At 35.2% G+C, this 26,032-nt stretch overlaps 1 protein-coding gene across 2 annotated transcripts in view; it reads left to right on the top strand.

Annotated features, from left to right (window-relative positions):
- Positions 1 to 26,032, top strand: part of Dok6 (docking protein 6) — a 430,374-nt gene that overhangs the window by 335,664 nt on the left and 68,678 nt on the right. The window lies entirely within an intron of this gene.

The following is a 26,032-nucleotide window of genomic DNA, read 5'->3' as shown; positions in this document are numbered from 1 at the left end:
TTTCCTGCTTCCACTCTTAGGAATCCCAGAAGAAGACCAAGCTACACAACTGTAACGTAGTATAGCACCTATGTTAGGCCCATGCAGGCTCCCTGGTTGACAATTCAGTCTTTGTGAGTCAAAAAGAGGTCAAGAAAACACAATTTTAAGGTTATAAATGTGTATATGCAGATAATAATATTGTCTAGAGGAAACTGAGATATTTGAATAAAATATTGATATTAAATATCTAAGTAAAATAATGTGAGAGGTTAATAAAAACCATTGTTGAAAGACAAAATATAAACACTTCGCTTTGTTTATTGATTTGGTTATAATTCAAGAACAACAGTTGTTTTCATGACCATATAACTGAAGCGTTTTTCCAATGGAGGAGTTAATATTTAGACTGAAAATTACTTAAGAAGTAATTTCCTATAATTAAATTTACAAAGGCGAATTGAACTACCTCTTTAAACACAAACAAACATTCTTTGAAGGACAACATTTATTTGCATTCTAAAATCAATATATTAAATGTTTAAAGCTTTAAATGTTTTAGCGTTCTAATACTAATTTCTAGAAAAGTTGGGGTTTGAAATGATTTATAATTACAATGAACAAACTATGTATATGGCCTTAATATATAAGTATATTTTTCAGTATAAATTCTAATTCATTAGCTGTGGGTTGATTTTTGTACTGCATTTTTCATAGACTAATACAAACTTGCCACTCGGTATAACCTTATTTTATGATTATATCATACATTCAAGTGGTTATAATTATCTAGATATTGAGGCAGGGATATGTAGTTAGATACAAACATGCCCATGAGGCACACAAGAGGATGATAGACGGCAGTAACAGTTATAGATATGAATAGGGACACTTGACAGAATGACTTATTGTATGGTAACAGTCTACATAAGATGGGGACAGGAATCCTTAAGAGTTTTCCTCATTGGGACTAAATTCTAGTGGAATTATTGTTAAATAAAATTACTCAAACAAGGAAGAAATTAAAATAGAAGCAATAAAGGAACTTCTGTATCCTTTTGTGAGCCTCTAATTTTAACAGATCTGGTTACCTTGCATCCCTTAGTTGTGACCCTGACACAACATCATTTGTTTTTCACAAAAATGAGAATATACTTGGCTCTTATTATGCACTTTGCAGACTTAAAACAAAACTCTAGTAGTGTGAATGTTGTTTGTCAAGTTATCATTAAACTTACATGCATACAGTCTCCATATCACACTAGTCTCTGGTGCTATGGCTTATTAATGTTTTGATAACCTGCCGATGAATTAAGTAAGGTAATTACTGTACACTAAATAGTAGAATCTATTCTATGTAAATTGTATCTCATTGACTGTGAACAAGAAGAAGCATAAGAGAGGAGGGGTACTTCTGATTTACAGTTCAAAGAAATGCACCCACCATGTGAAATGGCACCTGGACACATGAGACATCACTTGGAATACAGAGCAAGAAGAGTCCTCTGAACTGGTTTTCCCCTTTTTTATAGCACATGACCCCAGCACATGGATTGTGTACACACATCCAAGACAGGTCTTCTCTCTTAAGTTACCTCTTTCTAGGAACATTGTCATGAGTCCAATCAAAGATTGTGTTACCATGAAAATTCTAAACCCAGTAAAGCTAGCAATGACAATTAGCTATCATGTCAAGTAAGCTACATGTAAGATCTAAGAATGAAAATTTGTTTCATAATTTTCTCATATTTTTATATCTGAGCTATAAAGCTGTGGATCAATGTGAACTAAATTCACTGAGCTTCCATTCAGAAGGAAAAGGAGAAAAGTTTTATGTGCTCCAAGTTTAATAGATTGTATTCATTAATAAACAGCACATGTACTAGAGCTAAAAAAAATCATGGCCTGAAAACAAACTAATCTATATTAAACTTACATAAAACTTCGATTGCCTGTCAGCATCTACGCTTTACACTTAGCTAAGTTTTGCTCTGTTCATTTCTTTGTCTGTTGCCAGACACCCCTTTAAAGACAAATATGTCAATAATGAGAAGCAGAATTTGACTTTGTGATTGGAGAATAAGTGCTGTAGAATAATCTGGTCTCTCCATGCTACCCCCAGAGGGTGCTCTGACAGAATGAGATATTATGGAGTCTGGATCAAATGAATGAGAAAAGAAATCGTTAGCTTCTGACAAGTCCACGCTGTTCTGAGTAATAGATAGCTATTTACCACCTCCACCCCACATAGCTCATGACAGGTCAGCTTTGCCCACTTGCTTGTATAAAAGTAAAGACTTATTATTTTAAGAGGTAAGGCTGCTTAATTTGTATTGCCAGGTGACTTTTTAATCTATATTTAACCAAGTTCCTCTCTGCCAAATGTTCAGCACACACGATACAAAATGTTTTCTCTAAAACCAAGGAAGCCTAAACTGTTGAAGAAAAAAAAAACTTGATTTTGAACTTTCAACTCTGAAATTATGTCTAAAAATTACTCTCAATATACTATAAATTTACTTGAATATGTAGGAAAGGAAGAAGGTAGATTGAAAAGAAAATTAGGAAAGATTGGAGGCAAGGCATCAGCCTGCTACTGGTGACTTGGTAACAGCTCATATAAACAAAAGCTTCTTCTAGATGCAATACTTTCTATTAAAGGTAAAGAGAAGAAGAAAGAGGAGTTGGCAGGGAAGGTTGAGAGGGGACATTGTTATTGAGCACAGGCATTTTCTATTGCTAGTCATTAATTTAGTAAGCATACAAACTGTTCTGAAATGCAGTAAATCTGTCCCTTAAACCTGTTAACTCAATTTCTTCACTCTTCATCTGCTGCTTGTCCACTGAAACTAGCTTTTCTTCATAAGCTGTAATGAAAAAGGAGCTGAAATGGTCTCAGATAAAGTGTTAAAGAGGGGATGGCATTCTTAAATTTTTGATATAAGCTCTTATTTTCATACAAAATTATATGGAATTGGTACAGTTTGCATTGTTTCTGAGCAATGAGAACAAGTATGATTGAGGCTCCATCTTCTGTAAAGGTGGGAGCTATAGAAGTTCTGCTTTCATTAACACCAATTAATATCCAAATGCCAGCTCTGAATTGCATGCCCTCTTCTGCCCTCTGTGTGCCTGTAATTAAGCTGCAGACCACCAGTGTCAGCACCGAAGCTTACCTAATTACACCAAAGGCATTTGATGCTCATGGAAAGGGCATCTGTGGCTCCAATTTCTCAGAAGGACAGGACAGAAACACACAATTAGAATTAGAGATAACCTTCAGAAAAATGCTAAAGAGAGTTCCAGCATAGACTTTGAGGTGAATCAAAGGCTTTATTTATTCTTCAGTTATCTGTGACCCACCGTCCTTCTTTAATGCTCGTTCAGCTTTAAATTTCAATTCTGTATAATTTTCCCATTGAAGTTTTTCTATTTAAAATTTTTACCATAACATGTTTTCCAGATTATAAAGTAAAAGCATCTTAAGCTTAAAAACTAATACATAATCTTGCAGCAAAAGTAATGAACAATCTATATTACTTCACTCCAATGTTCAGATTGTATGCTTTTGGAAGGCAGGGCAGTTAGAAGTAGCTAAATACATCAGTGTTCCCCACAGGTAGAACATGCTCCTGGTAATTGAGTAACAGCTCTTCAAAACATGACTCATCTTCTGGAAGCAACACATTTTGTCTACTAAACCATATTTATGGAAATTTATTGCATATCCTTACCTTAATAGAAGTAAGTGAAAAACAAAAGAGTGTCTCTCAGCATGTCACAAATTTGAGATAAATGAATAAGTTGTACCCCCAATTTGGCATCACAAAAATGCACAAAATATTCCCACTGTGAAATGTTTCCTATCTCCTGCAGTTATAATTAATCATCGCCTCTTCCCTGGTCTCTGGGGCACTAATGCATAACTTATATCAATGTATTTGCTTAAGCCTGCTTCATCCCTTGGACTGTCATCTAGTGACATTGTGGGAGATCAATTTTGTTAAAGAGCACCACCCATTCCTGAAATTTGAAGTCAAGTAAACCTGATTTTAATGATAACTTTACCACTGTTAAGATGTGTGACTTTGGATAATATACTTAACCTTTCTAAGATTCATTTTATTTGTCTCTAAAACAAGCATACTAGAACCTACCACATTGAATAAACAGGATTGTCTAAGGCAAGATATTCAATAAATATGAGTGAATGTTGGTGCATTAAAATAAGTTAAATCCATACTAAGAAGTTTCTCTGGCAGCAGCTTTGCTACTCACTAACAGTATTTCTAATATCCACTTCCAAGTAGGTTCACAGTTTTCTTTATGCATAAAAACTTTTCTTCACCCTAAAGACCTCATAAAATCTCATATTGTGAAAAACATTTTTGCCCTTAAAGTTCTAGAAACACTTTTGAAACCTCACCTACCCCAAGATTTTACAGCCAAAAATAATAATTCAGTCTTGAATTTTCTTGGAATCGTTTTTCTTCTCACCATCAAAAGAAGGCATTCTTTTCCAGGCTTATATTGTACAATGTAGTTGCCTAAGGAATCTAGAAGCTCTTGGAGCCAATGAGCTCCAGAACCTAGGACTTTTCTCTGTCACTGAGCAGAAGTTATCTGTATACTACCAACCTCACCCCATCAGCATCCAGCTAAAAATCAAGTGTTGCTGACTACTTTATTCTAGGTGGTGGGAGGGCTTTCGAGGAACACACTTCCTCTGGCAGGCACTCACTCAATTGGCTGAATCTGGCACTGCTGATGCTATTCTCAGGAGCATCACATTACTGTCTAGACCAGAGCTGAACCTCAGGATGAGATGGCAGAATTCTGGCGGAATAGCACAAATATGCTGAAGACATGACATGAAGCAAGTCAGACACTGAGTATAAAAGAATAAGTATTTCCAGGTTTTCTATTTGATTAGCATAATCCAACGATGACTGCAATAAATTGTTTTATGATTTTAATTTAAGTGAAAAATTTAAAAATAAAATTTGCTTTAAATTTTATTTCTTCCCCAGGAAACTTCCCACACTGAATTATTTAACTACAATAAATATATGTAATATATATATTCAATGCCAATTGAGTTTTATGGAAAAAAAATATATATATAATGCCTTTGGTTTATTACATAATGTATTCATTATTACATTTATAAAATTAAAATTATGTAATAATAGGATATAATACTAGTTCAGGAGAAGGCTAACATGGAAAGGTTAGTTATACAGACAGGAGCATGTTGTCCTCTGAGAGGCTCTACCCAGCAGCTGAGTCATACAGATACAGACACCCACAGCCAAACAATGGATGAAGGTTGGGGACTCTTATGGAAGAATAGGAGGAAGCTCCCAAAGCAGGATAAGAACTCTACAGGAAAATCAACAGAGTCAACTAGCCTGGACCTTTGGGGTTCTCAGAGTCAGAACCACCAACCAAAGAGCACACACAGGCTGGACCTAGGCCTCCCTGCTCATATATATCAGATGTGCAAGCTTGACCTTCCTGTGGGTCCTAAATAAGTGGAGCAGGGGTTATCTCAGAAGCTGTTGCCTGTATGTGGGTTATGTTCTGTCTGGGCTGCCTTGTCTGACCTCAGTGGCAGAGGAAACATGTAGCCTCACACAGACTTGAAATGCAGTGGGTTGGGGAGGAGATACCCAGGAGTTCCTACCTGCTTACAGGGGAAGGGGAGAGGGAATGGGGGAAGAATTGTGGGAGAGTGGGAGATGGTTACCATCACCACCAGGAAAAGGGGAGTGAACAGGATGTAAAGTGAATAAGTAAAACAAAAAATAAATAAATACATAAATAAAACTAAAAAGCAAGACTTGGCGTTCTTTGTCATGTGTATATACTTTGATCTCATTCATTGATCACTTTGCATTGTGTCATGATATTTAATCTTTCTATCAATTGTCTGACAATTGTACAATTAGTGTCTCTATTTTACAAGTAAGAAAACAGATGGACAGAATTTCAAAAGAACCCCTTCAGGACAAAGATTTGGATTGTCAAACAAGCTGTCTTGATTATCTAGCTTGTTTGTGGCTCTGTGACTAACCCGAGGAATGACAGAACTAAAGACAGGACAGAATAAACATTTATAGTCGCCATCCTTCTGCATGGGTACATTCTTTCTGAACCATAATCAAGGTTTACAAGAATTATTTCTCTGAAGAGCAGGCAACAGCTATTCTCAAATGGGCTTTAAATGAGACTACCCAGATGGAAGCCATCTAAGCAATTTGTGGAAAATCCTTAGTGTTTAAAGATAAGTTCTGTATGGTTTGGGCATCGCTCTTTTTGTGAAACAGTTTAAAGCACATTGTATATGTATAGCAGCTAGTATGACCCTTGAGGGTTACAATTACTTTCATTATTACATTTCAGGCTTTTAACTAAGCTCGACAGCAAGTTCAAATGTGTTACTCCCTCTCTCCAACTTCTTTTGAAGTTTCTTATTTTGGATATTTCAAAAATCATTCTCCAATCTACACCCCTTTTTATTCTATGCACTTTTCATCTTGCTGCATATTTTCTACCTTGTTTTAAGCACTAATGCTGACAAGAAGGGTCTCCTCATTGTATTTTCTGTTGCCTTATGAAGTGATTTCTCTAGCAGAGGGGCAAATGCTCTCAAGGTGTAATGCCCTTACATAAATATTTTTTGTGCTGCCTGTTGAAAAGTGGTTATTCTAGTCTTCAATAGATCTTGGAAAATCTGACAAAATAGCAAAAATCAATATATAAAATTTAACCTAATATACTCCCACTCTGCAGGCAGAAATGATTATGATTAAATTCAATTTCTGGAGCCATAAGGATTGAACAACTACTGTATCACTGTATTATTTGACTTTCTATTTGTAAAAAGCCATTTTTTTCTAGCTGGACTACAGCCTGTAAGCCACTCTAATAAATAGCATATATATATATATATATATATATATATATATATATATATATATATATATATTCATTCTACCAGTTCTGTTTCTCAAGATAATCCTGACTAATACAGTGACCCAATCTTTCAGAATCTTCTTTTCTATTGGCTTTTCTCACTACCCTTATAAACCCTTCTCATAACCCTTACGTCTTTTAATCTTAAGACTATGTCCCTCCTCCTCCTCCTCCTCCTCCTCCTCCTCCTCCTCCTTACATAACTATTATTACTGCAACATTCTAAAAGATGAGCAGAGATATAGATAACTTATTGGCATTAAAAAACTCAAGTAAAAACAAACTTATTGACTACTACATTTTTAAGGATTCATGGAACAGTAATAAAACTTAACATACATGAAGCCACAGATATATCTTGGCATAGGTAAGATAACCAATCATCTGTTTGTATTTTCTGTACATGAAATGGTAAAATGGGAACATGATAATTGAAAACCAAAAGTATAAACTTTTGAAATTTATAAATGTATATCTTTTTTCATTAATTGATTTACTTATTTACTTTATATCCTGATAACAGCTTCCCCTCCCTCCTCTCCCCTGATTCTCTCTCCTTCACTCTCCATCCCCTCAGAGAAAGGAAGGCTTCCCATAGATATCAATCCTCCTTGGCCTATCAAGTTGCAGCAGGTTTAGATGCATCAAGGTACTAGACATGGCAGTCCAGTTAGGGGATTGGTATCCAAAGGTAGGCAATAGAGTCAGAGACAGCCTCTGTTTCTGCTCTTAGGGGTCTCACATGAAGATCAAGTTGCACATATGTTATATATGTGTAGGGGTCCCCTGTCTGTTCATTTTATGAATGCTCTTTGGTTGATGGTTCAGTCTCTGTGACCCTCTATGTGCGTAAGTTAGTTCACTCTGTATGTTTTCTTGTGATGTCCTTGATCCCTCTGGCTCCTTCAGTCTTTCTTTCCCCTTTTCCACATGATTTCACTAGCTCTGCCTAATGTTTGGCTGTGGATCTCTAATTCTGTTTCCAGCAGCTGCTGAGTGAAGCCTCTCACATCATAATTATGTTAGGCTCCTGTCTGCAAACACAGGAGAATATCATTAATAGTGTCATGTCATGGGTCTCAAGTTATGTCAGTCATTGGTTAGACATTCCCTTAATTTCTACTCCAACTTTATCCCTGCACATCATGTAGGCAGTACAAATTGTGGATATCAGGGTTTGTGGCTAATTTGGTGTCCCCATGCCTCCATATGAAGTCTTGCTTGGTTACAAGAGATGGTCAGTCATTTCAGGTTCCATATCTATTGCTAGGAGTCTTATCTAGGATCATCCTCATAGATTCCGGGGAATTCCTGTTCTCCTAGATATGTCTAGCTCATCCAAGAGATGCCCTTCTCCACCCCTGATTCTAGTTTGCTCTCCCAGTTCTATGATCTTTAATCAAAAATGTAATGGTGAATGCACAAAAAATTGAACTACAAGATGGGAAGACCATGGCACAAAACCTATAGAGTATGGTTAAGCTAGTAATTGGAGAAAGTTTTATAACCACGAATGTGTATATTTATAGGAGAATAAAGATGAAAAATTAATTACCTGAACATTGATCTCCATTTAAGTGAGGATAGTAGAAAAAGAAAAAGTATATTGTCAATCTCCCACATCACAGCTTTATTGTGTTTATCTCAAGAAGGTTAGGTTAGTCTAATAATAATGTACCAGATAACCACTTCATATCAAGGACTTGAAGCTGACTGCTACAAAATGATCTCAACAAATACAAACAAATGTATTATACAAAACACTAGCTACTGGTTTTAAAGTGTGTGTAAGACTGAAAAATATCCAGAAGTTGAGAGCACTAGCTGTTCTTCCAAATTCATCCAGGACAAGCACTCATACACATTATTTTAAAAGCATACCACACACTCCAGTGGTCATAGTTGACCTCTTGCCTCTGAAATTTAACATTCCTGAGTAATCTGTGCCAAACTCAACTTCCTAAGATGTGTGAACATGCAATTAATCCCTTCTATAATAGAATAGAACTGAGGATTGTAAAAAAATAATGCTAGAAAAGAAAGTAATCCGTAATGGATTCTGTCAACAACAAAAATCAAACAGGTCCATAATGTCTAACATCTTCCACAAAAGAAACTGGTGTTATGATGGAAGGAGGAAGGAGACTGCATAACACATGATCATGACCACAGTGTAGGTGATCCAATGTCCAGAGCATCAGTCTAGATGGGAGTAGAGCATCATACAGCTCATGTGCTTTGTCCCAATTCTATGAAATTATACAAGTGGAAACACTTGCCTCACATACTTGCCTTGTAACAATATTTGAGGAGGGGATTAGCCAGAAGAAAATGATCAAACCAATCACGCTGAAGAAGGACACTCCTGTAAAATCTACATAAGCCACACATCAGTTCCCTTCACTCCTATTTATATTGTCTTGGATGTTTAGAAAGAGGAGATGAAAATAAAATTAATGTCTTTGAACCATAGACACTACAGTACTTCATGTTAATTTATTTTCTGTAGATGATTTTTCTTAACACTAATAAATCACAGAAAGCAAGTAAATTAGCAAGTACTTTATTATAATCAATTATTCTTCTTAAGATTTCATATTTGCAAAATATAATTTTGAGAGAGTTATATGAATTTGAGTTAGGAAGTTCTTACAAAGCCCAATTACTTATAATAAAGTCATCCATAAAGTAGTTACCACAATAGAAATTTTATCTGTGTTAAGTACTTTGCAACATTCTTGACATCTGGCAACCCTCTCTGGTTCTCTTAATCCCCAAATTAACTCGTCTATATAAAGAATTAAATGCCACGTGTATGCCAGGTTTGTGCTAGGCTCTGAGTAATAAAGATAAGTATAAGGCATCACATGCCCCAGAATTGCTCACAGTTGTCTTTATCTAGTAGTCAGTCCTTCCTGTACTGATCACCAATATCTCTCATCTCAAGCGTCACTGTCATGGTGTGTCTCAATAGCAGCCTCTCAGTCTTCATGTCTCTTAGCTAGTATGGTCCATTGTATCATCATGCAGATTACAACTCATCCTCTTCTCTGGGTGTGAAGTGTAAGGACCAATTATAATCCCATCATTTCTCATATATAAAACTCTAGACACAGACCCTTAGCAAATTGTGTTGAGAAAAAGCCTTCAACATCCTTACCATAGCCTGAAAACATTCAATAATGAAGCAATTAAATTCAAACAAGATAAGAACTTACTTTCTTATAAAAATCAAACCATTAAGACTGCTAAGTTGGGCCTAGTCACAGATGCACATAATTCTAGCAATTTGGGAAGCTGAGGCAGGTAGATTTGACCAAAAGGATCACAAACTCAAGGCTACCCTGTACTACACAATGAATTCAATGGAAGCTAGACTGAGCAAATTAGTAATATTTTATTTTCATATAAAAGATAACAAAATGAGTATAGAAATACAAGGCAGTTACAGAACTTGTGCCTGCCTTAAATTCAATCCCTAGTGCCACAAGCACAAGGAAGTCCTCCTAGTAACGTTTGTGCTCTGTTTTATTGGTGGACACTAAGCCTGAAACAAAGATCTCTATCTTGACAACTGAATATTGGTTCCTTGAAATGTGTCTTAAGACTATTACCAAAAGCATTTTAGTAAGTCTCGTGGGAGATGAAGGAAGATGGACCAAGGAGTCTCTGAGCTCCTGGTAGCAGACACAGTGTGTATCACAGTGTTCTAGAACTGTGTTTTGGCAGTTTGTAGACAGAGTTCCTATGATGTAACTGACATACTGACTCAATCAGTTTTTTTTACCATTGTATAAAGTGCTTGATCAATATATGCAGTTAATTCAATATTAACATGATTAAGAGAAAGGGCTCATTTGGCTCAGAGTTTTGGAGGTATAATCACACATTTAGTTAACACATTGCTGTGGGCCTATGGCTAACTAGCACCACATGACTGAAACATCTGGCAGAAAAGTCATTCACTTTGTGACCACAATACATAAAACAGAATCTTATAAGGAGTTCAAATTCCAGCTGTTCCACTCAAGAGCATGAACCAAATGAACTAAAGTGAACTCACTATTCCCCAACTCTAAAATTTCTGCCACCTCCCAACCTTGACACATGGGACTTGGGGTAGTTAAAACCCATGATACAGCTGACAATTATCTATTATTCTTTAGAATTGCATGTTACTAGCTAAAGTTATCTTGAATTATAAGTAAACAAACAAACAAATAAAAACACTCTGCCTGCTTTGAATCAGTTGACCAGAGACGGGTTGAACAACAGAACCAACCAAATCCTCCACCCACAGTCATTGAGGTCTCATGGACAACCTGCCTTCCACACTTGTTCCATGTGTCACTAAAGATTAGTCCAGTAACTACCACAAAGAACAAACCAGTTTGATAAGGTTGATCATAGGTCCAATTCAAACATCTTCATGTTTTCCCCTTTCCCAAGTTTCAGAAGTTTATCAGTTATAGTGAAGGTTGGCCAGTCCTCTAAATAATAAATTTTTGCAGTCTGTATTTAACATGGATCTTACTTGTAGACAGAGAAAAGAAAGTAACAAAGAAAATGTAAATAAACCAAAATTTTGTCTCTATGCATGTAAACAATTGTGAAAACAATATACTTTATAAGAATAGATCTAAGGAGTCATTACATCTATTACTATGTAGACAATGGAAAAGACATAGAGTGGGCTTACTTGTCCATCACAGTTGAAAGCATTTTATGAGCACTCTATAGTTCAGAGAATTGTAGGTAAAAATAACCTGGAGAAGTTTCTGGAAATAATAACAGTTGACTAAATAGCTAAGAAATGAATTCTGAAAATAAAAAATAAATAAATGTGCATTGACATGTTTGACATAGAAGTTGAACATGTAGGCATTACTAAAATAAAGAACAAAGGCTGTCTCTTTATAAAAATATTTTAACAAAGAAACAATAAAGGAAACCTAGTTTTCAGTTCAGATCCTGAAGAAACAGATGAGAGGGCAATATGTATTGATGTATTGAGGCATGCAACAGTTAGCCAGGCAATGGTCACACTAGAAGAAGCTGTACAAAAGAATGTGGAGAGTGTAGCAAATGGGTCCAATGAAAAAGCATCCCGGAAAAAGCAATGCCAATGCAGAACACATTGTGAAACTGTGCAAACAAGCAATCATATCAATGAAATTCAGAAATGAAGTCAGAAGCTCCAGAAAAACACACAAAATCACTATAAACTAGATAGCTAACTTGCTACTACTTACATGGGTGAAAATAATGCATATGCTAAATACTGCCTTAAAGATGTTGCAACCGTTCTGGGCCTGAGCCAAGGGAAGTAGATGCAAGGTAGAGGGGGCATGCTTAAAAATAGTAAATCTTTATGTCTTTTTTTTTAACAAAAAGAAAGTCTATAATGGGTGAAAATGAAAACTAGGAATTGCAGCTTTAAAACTTTGTCATTAAGTCTCCATCTGTTGCAAAAAAGAAATTACTTTGATGAGGGGTAATAGATACACTTATCAGTAGGTATAAGCACAAGTATTTAGACTATAGTTAGAAATTGTATTGGTTTCAAAAAATAGCTATAGTTGCATCTGTTCTAGGGTCTATGTCCTCTCGATCCACACTGATCAAAATGGAGATGAGTGACTATGGGGTACACAGTTTCAACTGATACATCTACAACATAACTTATTTTTTTAATCAATCAGAAGTTTCTACAATATTTATTATAGAAATCTGTAGTTTTCCTTCATAACATTTTTCAAGTCTTCTCTTTTTTTTATTTTTATTTCTATTTTTTTTTATTTTTATTTTTATTCACTTTATATCCTGATCGCTGCCCTCCCTCCTGGCCAACCCCTCCTGTAGGCCCCCTCCTCTGTATCCCTCCTTCCCCTTCTCCTCTGGGAGGTTGGAAGCACCCCAATATCCCCCAACCCTGGTACCTCAAGTTTCTGCAAGACTAGTTACATTATGTCCCACTGAGGCCAGACAAGGAACCCCAGCTCAAAGAAAATACAGTCAAGCAACAGCTTTTGGGATAGCCCCTCTCCAGTTGTTCTGGACACACATGAAGATTGAGCTGCACATCTGCTACATATGTGCAGGGGGTCTAGGCCCAGCCCATGAATGTTCTTTGGTTGGTGCTTCAGTCTTTGAGAGCCCCTAAGGGTCCAGGCTAGTTGGCTCAGTTGGTCTTCCTGTGGAGTTCTTATTCCCTTAAGCCAGCAATCCTTTCCCCAACTCTTCCATAAGAGTCCTCAAGATCCATCCACTGTTTGGCTGTGGGTCTCTACATCCATCTGAGACAGCTGCTAGGTAGACCCTCTCAGAGGACATCCATGCTAGACTCCTGTCTGCAAGCATAACAGAATATCATTAATAGTGTCAAGGATTGGTGCTTGCTCAGGGATTAGGTCTCTAGTAGTCACATTATTTTAAAATAAAAAAGGGGGTGGAGATACAGAGCTAAACAGAATTTTCAACAGAAGAATCTCAAATAACTGAGAAGCACTTAAAGAAATGTTCAAAGTCCTTAGTCATCAGGGAAATGTAAATCAAAACAACTCTGAAATTCCATCTTACACCAGTCGGAATGACTAAGATCAAAAACTCAGGTGACAGCAGATGGTGGCAAGGATGTGGAGGAAGAAGAACACTCCTCCATTGCTGGTGGGATTGCAAGCTGGTACAACCACTTTGGAAATCAATCTGGCAGTTTCTCAGAAAACTGGGAATAATTCTCTCAAGACCTAGATATACACTCCTGGAGATATACCCAAGAGATGTTCCATCATTCTACAAGGACAACTACAACATAACTTTTAGGCCTACAATTCAAGAAAAGTATAAAACATGTAGCAGAAAAAATATGAGACAGAGGGCAATATGCCCATTATTAGATGTTATCTCTTAGATATGACAAGGAAATTTCATATGAAGTTTCAACAATATGTTTACCTATACAACCTGTACAGTGACAGCAGTTGACACAACAATATGTTTGGAAGAAAACTCACAAGATCTTATCCCTCAATGAAAAGCTAGAGGGAATTAATGGCTGCTATGAAAAAAAATAATTTTTCATCAGAGATAAGCTCCTTAATAGGTTATCTAATCTCAAATGCATGATTTTTGATGCTTTCTATATTTCCTGTTTCTTTCAGGAGCTATATTTTTCCCCATGTGGATATTTTTTTAACTCAAAATGTCCTTTGACCTCCCATATGGTGGCATTACAAGTGTACACTATCGTTAAGCATACTTAATTCACTAAGTCTGCCAAAAAAGTACTACTTCAATCAAAATTTATTATTGCTGTAATTGAGAATTCTTTGGTTTTTTAGTATTTTTGAAAACTTCCAGAAACTACTTTTAAATATTATTTTTGCTCTTACTTTTGTTCCCACAAAATTCTTGTTACATTGAATTATATGCTATAATTTCCCATTCTCTTTTTCATATATCTTTTACTGAATGTGAACCATTTTCTCAGCTTTTCATATACCAGGTCCAATTTACCATTTGCCTCATTTTTTTAACTTAAAATATTGTATAATATTTCTGAAACTTCACCAAGACAAAATTAGTACAATGGTCCCCCTTATCTTGCTTCATCCTGTTTGTCTGCCCTATTGTATTATTTTTGAGCAAATTTCACTAAATATTGTATATATATATATATATATATATATATATATATATCCTTATGTGTGTATACATATATATATGCATATGCACATACATATACAGTGTGTGATTTTTAATACTTCATTAATTTGCAGACATTTGGAAGGATTTAGAAGGGGGATGTAAATGATTCAAATACAGTACTCCAATATGAAATTATTTTAAAAAGTAAAAATTAAATTAAAAACATTGTCAATTAGCAGTGTGACTAACATATTAAAGGAAACACTCTAAAGGATTCTGGTTTAACAAGTGGCAATGTAGCATAGTACTTAACTACTGTTAAGTTTGAAAAGTTAGTTGGCTAGTAGAGTGATTTTTACACTTTAGTCCAGGCTAACTTCACGGTCACAGTGATCCTCCTGTTTCAGTCTCTCATGGGATTATGGCATGTGTTATCACACTTATCTGTTTGTTCCTTTTATAGACTTTAGAGTTTTAACCTTGCATAGCCAGAGAGTGAAAAAAATAGGAGAGAATGACACAAGATAGAATTTAAGGTTCTCTTTTGCTCTAGTTGGATCTTTAACAAAAATCATGCATCATTTGTAGTTTGGAATACAACTGAGAATACACGAGAATTAACCATTAGATGCTCACTGAATGTAAAAGCATCTCTCCACATTCTTCTCAGATGATACTGGTGATGACTAGTCTATTCTCATCCATCTCTGCAGTGTTTTCAATGACTCCAATATCCAGGCCTTGACTGTCTCAAAAGGAAACTACCTTTCCCATTTTTACCCTCTCTTTACTCCTTTGACTCCACTAATACCATCATCCCTCTACCTATGATTGATTATAAGTTCAGGGAAGTGTCTTGTATATCTTTATGTCAGCCTCTACCTGTGGGCATCAGATTATCAAAGTAGAAGGACCTCTTTCTCCTCTTTGCCCACCCATCCAAGTATCTTAAACAGATTCATGGTAGGATCATGTGCTATTGTGGCAAAGTTAAGTCTGTACTTTCAGCATTTTTCTTTAGCTTTATTCTTGTGCAATTCTACCAGTGATCACATAATTCCTACAAAGCCCTTTACACTGGACAAATGTGTTACTGTCTTGTGAATAAATATATAACATATTCTTCAGATTATCATACTTTTATAAAAAATAACTCAGTGAAAGCATCCTGCTTCTCTTATTTGTGGCATATGATTAGAAAAAGGAAACTCTGTGTTCTAAATTATGAAAAAATTCTCTGGTTCTATAAAGACTAGAACAAGAAAATATAGATCGCCTTTCCGATTGGCAGCAAACAAACAATACAGGAATTAGAAGGCTTGTGTTACTACTTTAAACTAAGTTTTGGTGAGCACAATCTCTGTACATTTGTAATATTTGTGAAAGTGTATTTTAATTAAACCTTGATAACCTATTAATAAGATGGTTGAAATGAAATAGTTTCCCCAGTATCTCTCGGCATTAATAAAAATGTATATAATGTCAGACATTTTCTCTATGAGTACATTTAATATGTTTGTAAACATGACAGTTATGCCTAGTCACACTGTACTAGCTCATAGTATTTAATGTGTTTATATGTCAGTACAAGAAGGATCAGATAGTTTTTATTGTTTTTTTTATAATATATTCTGATCACAGTTTTCCCTTCCTCCAACCTCTCCTAGATCCTTCTTCCAACACCTCCCAGATCTTCCTCGAACAGTCTTTGTTTCCCTCTCCCTTTTGAAAAACAACTATGTATTTTCATGATTGATACTGTAAAGTTATAGAACTAAGTTAATTTAAATTAAGATGATAAATTCATATTATGTGTGACCAAGTGTCTTCAGGAAAACCTGTGGAATTTTGTGTTATTTCTCATGTATAAATGTGATGAATTTGTGTGTATGTGTATACAGTGCACACATTTGGAGTCAGAGGTTGGTGGTAGATATCTTCCTTAATCATTCACCTTAGTTTTAAAGACAGGATCTTTCACTGACTCTTGAGTTGGTGATTGTGGTAGACCATCAATTAGTCTAGTCAATAGATCTACCTGTCTCCTTCTCCTTGGTGCTTGGATTGCAGGCACATACCACCATACCTACCTTTTACATGACTGCTCTATAACTCCAGACCTTGTGAACTTATGAAATAAAAACTTTACAACTGTGCCATCTCCCAACCCGGATCTCATTTCTGTTCAATGAGCACAAAAAATGTAGGTAGCTGTGAGGTGTCTTAAATCAGTCTGTGAGTTTTCATTGATTTATCTGTTCACTGATGCCAGATGCTCCCTTAGAAATATCATGCTGTCCACTGTATCTTTGCAAGAACTACAGATGACTTCAACTATCTAAAGACTGAATATAGTGACTAAGTTCTAACAGTTCATCTTCTATCTCCTTTAGACTTTTCAGAAAAAAAAATCAAATATATTTTTCAACTTAACCAGCACGTTTAAATCAAGAACTTTCTTGAGTACTACAAATTCTAGGTGGGATACTTATAACTCTTATTTTTACACAGGATGAAGTCTTAGTAAGCTTGTTTCCTGCTTTTTCCTGTGATCTTTCCAGGATTTTGAAAGGAAAATATTCTTTGAATATATACTCCAGCTCTTACAATCTATTCAGAGATGTTTCTCTGTAGTAATTTATCCATACAAACCAGCCTTTGTTTCAAAACAGCATTCTTTTTAAATACATTGTCTGCAACCCAGAAATGAATGCTTGAAATGTCATAATATTATCATGGCATGATGCATTTATTGCCCAAGAGTAGGGTTGCAAAGCAAGAGCAGGTGAAGCTTGAGATGTGCTATCTTACTGAAGCTACACATGTACTTTCAAGTTCTCCAAATAAGTGTCTTAGCTAGATATCCATGGGGATGCAAGGTATAGGGGTCCAAATGCTGTCTTAAATAGAGGGTGTTAGATGAGATTATTTAGTAATGGTCACTATAATTAAATTTTTCACATAATAATTGGAGTCATTACAATCAATTAATTTATGCAAATATATTTGAAAGTAAATTTTGTTTTTAATCTTTTTTTTTTTTATCATGATGGGTGGGCATACAGTAGAGGTATGTAAGAAGGACAGAGGACAACTTTGTAGTTTCAGATCTATCCTTCTACCTTTTTTTTAATAAAAAAATTATTGGTTATTTTGTTTATTTACATTTCAAATGTTATCCCCCTTCCTGGCTTCCTCCCCAAAACCCTCCATCCCATACCCCTATCCCCTGCCTCCACCTCCCCTAACCAACCACCCACTCCTGCCCCACCACCCTAGCATTTCCCTATATTGGGGCATCAAGGCTTCACAGGACCAAGGGCCTCCCCTCCCTTTGTTGCCATCCTCCACTCCATATGTGGCTGGAGCCATGGGTCCCTCCATGTGTGTGTATTCTTTGGTTGGTGGTTTAGTCCCTGAGAGCTCTGCAGGGGGTGAGGGTTCTGGTTGGTTGATATTGTTGTTTTTCCTATGGGGTTGCAAAAACCCTTTCAGCATCTTCAGTCCTCCCCACCCCACCCCCAACCCCCAACCCCCCACTCAGTTCAATGGTTGGATATGGATGCCTCCTGAGAGTTTCAGCCAGAGCCTTACTGATAAGGATGTGGGTGCTTGCAGTCTTCCTCTGCCTTTATATGAGCTTAACTGTATCCTGAGGCAGCATGTGAGGTTTTCTCTCTAAGTCATCTTACAGATCTTGAAGATAATTTTCAAAGTTACAAGATTCTTTCTATCAAAAACAAAAGCTAATTAAAGAAAAAATACCTTTGCATTGAGGTGGCCTACATTACCTAGCTATGAACCTAGGTACCTTTAAATGAAGGCTTTCAATAAACATATCTTCCTTTTTAATGTTTTAAATTTGTGTGTGTGTATGTGTGTGTGTGTGTGTGTGTGTGTGTGTGTGGTGTGTGGTGTGTGTGCACACGCGAGTGCGGATGTGTGCTGTATGTGTATGTGTGCATCTTCATGCCACAGCATACCCTAAGGAAGTCAGTTCTCTCCATTCATCATGTTGGTTCAGAGTTAGAATTCAGGTTGGATGGGTGGATAGAAAGTATTTTTATCTGCTAAGGTACCACCCCAGCTCAGAAATATACTTATTAACAAAATGAAGAAGGTTTTCATTAAGGAAAATAGAAGCTTTTTGTTATTGTTTTGGCTCCACAAAAATCAATCAGTAAATGCTCAATAATTGTGGTATGAAATTAGCCAGGGGAAATTAAAAAAAAAAAATAACAACAACAAAAACCAGAAAGGACAGCATAATAGTCTGTTGTGACGTACAGTTTTAGAAGTTTCTGTAAGAAGATGTATTAGTTAGGGTTTTACTGCTGTGAACAGACACCATGACCAAGGTAAGTCTTATGAAAAACAACATTTAATTGGGGCTGGCTTACAGGTTCAGAGGTTCAGTCCATTATCATCAAGGTGGGAACATGGCAGTATCCAGGCAGGCATGGTGCAGGAGGAGCTGAGAGTTCTATATCTTCATCCAAAGGCTGCTAGTGGAAGACTGACTTCCAGGCAACTAGGGTGAGGATCTTATACCCACACCCACAGTGACACACCCATTCCAACCAGGTCACACCTATTNCAACNAGGCCACACCTTCAGATGGTGCCACTCCCTGCTCCAAGGATATACAAACCATCACAGAAGGAAATTCTAAGAAGTTAGAGAAAATTTAGAAAGAGCACAGTTTTAAAGAAGGTTTTAAAGAAGATAAAACCTGAAGCTACATGGAAAACTGTGATTTTCTCAAGTTTCATGTATCTTTCTGAACAAACTCCTAGAAAGTTAGCTGTAGGGAAATTACATATCAAGTTGCATTTCATTAAGTCACTTCCAAAGATAATTTGTTTTGTCAATACATCAAAATAGGCCACAAGTAATTTAAAATACTCTCCCATATCTGCACCTGAGGGAACCCTCTTTCTCCTCCTGTGAGATCTCTGTTGCCCATTTCAATAGTTACTATACATCTTGTTGCCTATGAACTTTGGAATATGTCAATAAATAGACCCTCTTTCCAGCATCAGCAATTCTGGTGGCCTTAAGTGGCATATTTCTTGATCAAAAGAACTGGCCCAGGAATATACTTTTAACCCAGACTATAAAGTAAGCCATATTTTAAACCCATCAGGTATAAAGAAAGCAGAAAATGTTTTCTCTGTTCCCGAGTGTGTTTGAAGTATAGGGAAGCTGGCAGCACAGGTGTGCTATTCAATAAAATAGCCATATGGCTACTGAGCACTTAAACAGTGACTTGCTGGGATTAAAAAGTATTTGTAGGGGGGGAAGAAAAAAAAAGTATTTGTAAGATACTTACCTCATATGAAGATTTAAAGATTTTTTTAAAGGAAAGCATAAATGATATATCTCATTAGTAATTTTATATTAGTCACATGTTAAACTAATGTATTTAATGGACTGGGTCAAAATCTGTTGCCAAACCTTCAGAAGTGATTTAATGACTAAGAACACTTGTTGCTATTGCAGAGAACTAGGATTCAGTTCATTTTGCAACCACCAGGAATTCAGGCTCTAAGTTCTGACACCTTTTTTTTTAAATATATTTTATTACGTATTTTCCTCAATTACATTTCCAATGCTATCCCAAAAGTCCCTCATACCCTCCTCCCTCTCCCCCATTTCCCTACCCACCCATTCCCATTTTTTTTTTTAATACTCTAAGTATTTAGTTCTTTTACAAAAAGTCCAAACTAACACTATGCTTTTATATTTCTGTAGTTGATTTATTTTAGCTGTAGTCAAAAAATATGAAGCCTGACTGTTTCCAAAACATTATACTCTTCAGTTTAAAATTATTCATAATTTCAGAGAGAATGAAAATTTCATTATTTAAATATTTTTATTTAAAATAAATATTCGAGCTAGACATGGTAGTGCACATCTGAGCCCTAGCCTGTGAGAAGAAAAGCAAGGGGATTAGGATGAATATTGGCTATATAGTTACATCAAAGTTACCTGAGCTGTGTGACATCAATCTCAAAATACACACACACCACACACACACACACAGAGAGAGAGAGAGAGAGAGAGAGAGAGAGAGAGAGAGAGAGAGAGAGAGAGAGAGCATGCGTTCAAAAGAGTTATTAATCTATTTTCATAATTTCATTACTGTCATTAATATGACAGAACATCACAAGTTAACTTTTATACAAAATGGGAAAGTATGTTTAGATACAGTAAAATTTAAATAAAAAATGATCCTTGGGCATGAACTACAGATGCCTATAGCATTGAATTATAAGTGTTGTCTTACATAAAATAACATCTACTTTAGAATCTTTTTAACTATGCAAAACATATTGTCATGGCATTTCAATATTAAGAGCATACTCTTTTAGCTTACTATTAAATATCATAGTGTATCTGTATGCATACAAGTTTAAGAGTATTACTAAAATATGATTGATTGATTGATATGATTATCAATCATCATGCTGTGGTTGGCTGTACTTATTCCAGTGAAAGTTTTTATTGATGCGTTTATTTGAATCTATGAGATTTTTCTAGATACATCAAATATGACAGCAGTTTTTCCACAGGAAAAGATTTATTTCCACAAAATAGGACATTTGGGTCTTTGAAAGGTTTTTTTAAATAGTGTCTTAGAAGTACTAAGAACAGATTCATTAGATTTTTCATTTTGGTGGTCATAATTTTTTTTCCTTAAATAATGCAGGTAAAAGCGACTTTATTTTTTTAAAAGTGACTTTATTATTTCTTTTGTACAGTTTTGAAACCCCAAACCAGACTCTTTTATCAACCATGGTGACACTGAAAATAATTCAAAAACTGATTCTGTAGACATGAAGGAAAATATTTAAAATGAAAAGCATAAATTCATCCTACTCACTATAATTAAAGTACATTCTTTTTGAAAGAATAGAAAATGATGGGTTTGCTGGCTTGCCTTCCATTATCAAGGCCATATGATATTTGTAATTCACCATGCACTATCATTTTCCAGAACTTTTTATGTATAACAACAGCCCGACATCAGAACTTTGTTGACATATTATGGAGCAGAAGATTAGCTGTGTGGAGTCATAAAAACAAAAGGTTATTCAGGGGTAATGTCTTATTGAACAACTCATTCATCAAGCCTAGAATTTAGTTCTAAAATACAGGTCTATATGCATTACAACACAATAAACATGCTTATGTGCATTGTTCATTAAAATTCAATTGATTCTGTTTTCCAGGTAATTTATGATTATTTCTTCAGACTACTTGATTATGGTGGTCTCTGTTCAATTTTAATAAACACTTCAATGATTCTTATTCTGCAGCAGAAGCCACTGTAATTTAGCAAAGAATAGGATAGTTAAGTAAGATAAAATGAAACTATTCAACACATTCAATCAAAGATAGACAAACATCCTCCCTAAATTGTACCCAGCAAGGGAGGCTTCTTTAAATGTATTTACCAACAACGTGTATGTAACTTACAGAATTTGTTTCTGCTCGGTTGCCTAATTTAAAATTTGTTCACAGCTTTTGAACTGCAGTGCTCATTCTTGCCATTAATTATGTTTTACCAATTTGCTGACAATATTTTATTCCTTACTTTATTTATTTTTCAATTACTTCACTTAATGGTGTGTGTGTGTGTGTGTGTGTGTGTGTGTGTGTGTGTGTGTGTGTGTGATGTTTGTTCACGTATCTTCATGCTTATAGACACCAAAGATCAATATCAGGTCACCTCTCCTACAGATCTCCACTTTATTTTTATGAGACAAGGTCTCTTACTGAACGTAGAGCTCAATAATTGTGCTGGAATGATGGCCAGCAAACATCAAGATTTCTCTTCTCCAGGAAAGCACCATGATTAAGTCATGTGCTGCCATGCCATGCTTATCAAGTTTTTGGGAATCAGAACTCAGATATTCACACTTGTGTAGCAAACATTTACACAATAAAATAATTCTTCCAGTCCACAATTGCATTGTTTCCTGTTACATGTGCTGTGCTGTCATGTTACATCTTATTCAGGGGGGTTGAACACACTTAAATACAACTACAGACAGCACCTCATTAAACTACTTGGTGTCTTTTTATAGAGATATTAGGTCCTGACTGAATCCCTCATAATTGTACATACTCAGTCTAAACATATTATAAAATATCTTCAGTAAAATATAATGGGACACTAACATTTCATTAGCTCTAAAACTCTACCTTACAAATTAGAGCAAAAGGCAGTAAGTTGAATTATTTGTCTCCTTTAATGTTTTTCATGGTCTTTTACCTACCATGGTTATAAAACCGCTCAAGAATGCATAAGCTTAATTTAAATGATAACAAATGTTGCCAATTGAAATTTTAAGTGTTTATACTAAAATATAAAATTGTTTTAATTCTTTGAAGCATTTTTAATATGAAGAATTAAATCTTCAAAAATGTACCAAAGCTTCATGAGTATGTATATATAATATGAATACTCAGCAATAGTTAATATGTATGATAATTTCATCATTCATCATGCTGTTTCTGAATTGCATATTAAATAATATTTAAACCAATTCATACTATAGTCTATCACTTTATAAGAAACTATTTCAATGTTATGCTATCTCAAATATTTATATATATGTATATATATATATATATATATACACACACATATGAATTGTATACATGAATTTTTCCAGCAACTTGACTGTTTTTATGTAATTTTAATAAATGAAATATTAAGAAAATACTTTACACTTTCTTATCTGTCCTTTGGTATGCTAAAATTAGCAATAAAAGAACAAGTTATATAAGAAAAGGAAGGCATTCAATAATGTATTTTGTTATAGTAGAGAGAGAGAAAAAAAGGAGATAAAAACTTTCTAGTAGGGCTTTGGAAGTCACATTAAATGGTCATTATGAAGTTTGTTGAGATGATCTAAAGTGCATGGGCCATTTGTTTATATCTATGAAACTGTTTCCAACAAAAAGCATTTGGGGGGGGGGCTAAGAGAATAATTCATTCCAGTTTTTTTAATAAGAAAAGTTAGGTAAACATGGAATATTTTATGAATTATAGAAAACTAAAGTGTTTAGATAAATACTGGGAACACTGCCAAATTGGTTAATAGCCACTCTGGAAAGGAGATGAACTTGGCAATAGTGGCTATTCAGACAACAAAGGGAGCAATAATTATAGTAGCTAGTACAGAGGTGAGGAAATCTGCAATATTTCACTCCCTGAATCACTACAAAACTTTAAAAGAAAGCACTAAAAGCATTCATACTGTGTATAACAAAATATACTGCATTCATCTATTTTGATTTTCTACCAAAAATTGATATATTGAACAAAGCAAACCAAATCAAATAAGTTTGTAGCAGAATTTTAGCCAACCATGGTGGATGGGGACAAGTATGAACAAAGTAAAAATAAGGAAACAATGCTTTCAGTTTGGGGAGAAGGAAAGAAATAGTATAAATCAGGAATAATATAACTATAGAGAAACAGACCACTTTCTGTATGAAAACGAAGTTTAAGAACAGATGTATAAGGAAAAAGAATATTAGGATGTCTAACTTTCTCTGACTAGAGTTTCATTATTGGTGTATATGGTAAGGCCTATTTGGGCAACATGTCTGAACTAATGGCTAAAGTTGTACAAAATGTTATGCAGGTGATACTGGCCATACACTGTCATGTAAGACACACAGTGATATATTGAGAAATAACCAAGGCAAAATTCCTGAGTAATGGAAGTGGAAAGATCTAACCATTATCTGAGTATAGAGTACAGTTTCCAGATATGTTGGACAATGATTTCCAAACTTTTAAGAAGATACATATTTTTCTCAAGTCTTTTGGAGATGTGGAAAACTAGTAAGAACTATTCTTCTATTATTGTGGGGGCGATGTATTTGTTATTTTTCTGTTGTGATAAAATACCATGACCAGAAAAACACTTGAATAAGAGTTTATTTTGGCTTAGGGTTCCTTTTGACACCTGGTGAAAAATGGCAGCAGGTGGCAGGAGGTGAAAGCTGAAAGATCATGTTTTCATACACAGGCATGAATCAGAGAAACAAGGAGGGTTGGGGTTAGGCTATGAACTGTCAAAATTCCTAGCAATATACTTTCTCCAGCAAGGCTGCACCTCCTAAAGGTTCCATGACTTCCCTAACACCACCACCAATTGTGGTCCAGGTATTCAACTAAATGAGCCCATGTGGACCATTTCTATTTTTAAAAACCCACAGAAAATCATTGCATAAAGTAAATCAAAATTATCTCTATTTGAGAATATTGTTTCTTGGTCTGATATTGAAACAAAATAAAATATAGTCTCCAACTTTGGACATACTCATCAACAAATCAAATCAGGAAACAAATGGTATGCTGCAGTCATTCAATTTTTATAAAAAATACAGTGCATAAAATAAAATCTTAAAAATAAGTAAAAGAAATCTGCAGTATAGCTCTATGAATTTTCATTATCAACACCCAAATTGAAATCCAACCTGAAGCATGTTGACTCCAATCCTCCTCCAATGACTGTGCCTCTCTGTGACAGTAACCTTGATCCAACTTCCATTTAGCTTTTCCTGGTTTTTAAATATATGTGAATGTCAACATGAGAATATAGATTATATTACTTAATGTTTTGATCAATAAAGATATTTATTATGTGTTTCCATATGGCAGCTACTGGCTAGTTCTAACTCCTACATAATATTGTACTGTACATATGATTATACCGCATTAATTACCCATCACATGCCAAGACTTGACACAAGTTATGTAGAATTATTTTCTGTCACAAACAGCTCTTTTGAGGAATGTTAATTGTATATCTCAGGACTGGAACATCTTGGTTATCAAGTACTTATATTTTTAGCCTTAGATGCTATAGCCAGCTTCCTCCAATGATCATATCAATTTTTATTCCACCGGGAAGAGTATGAAACTTCATTGGCTTCATATTTTTCCCAGTAGTTGTTGTTATCTTTTTGGTGCTGTTAGCCATTTTGGTTGGGACTTTATAATTCTAAGAAGAACATAATGGTCAATATGAAGGTGTATGTCTCCAAACTTGAGGCTTTTCTGAGATCACGGTAACTCCTAGAGGAGAAATAAAAGGGAATTGCAATATAATTCATCTTGCTGTTCATAGGTGCCTCCCTTTCTCCTCCTATAGAAAGCATAATTGCATCAAAAATCTAAACGACCAAACTCTTCAACTGATAAGCTACTTCTATTTCTGTTCACTAATAAAGAAAACCCTCAATTATCCTGAAGTTTATTTCTGAAATGGAAAAGGATACAAGAAGATTTAATTTTAGAATATAGATAGTTGGGTATTTATTTATTTAGATTTTGTTCTTTTTTCATTTTATTTAATCTTTTTCCTTTCCTTTCCTTCCCCTTCCCCTTCCCCTTCCCCTT

Source organism: Mus caroli, chromosome 18, assembly GCF_900094665.2.
Source record: "Mus caroli chromosome 18, CAROLI_EIJ_v1.1, whole genome shotgun sequence".
In the NCBI taxonomy this organism is placed as follows: domain Eukaryota; kingdom Metazoa; phylum Chordata; class Mammalia; order Rodentia; family Muridae; genus Mus; species Mus caroli.
The sequence above is the reverse complement of the archived record's forward strand: the minus strand, read 5'-3'. Positions and strand labels throughout refer to the sequence as shown.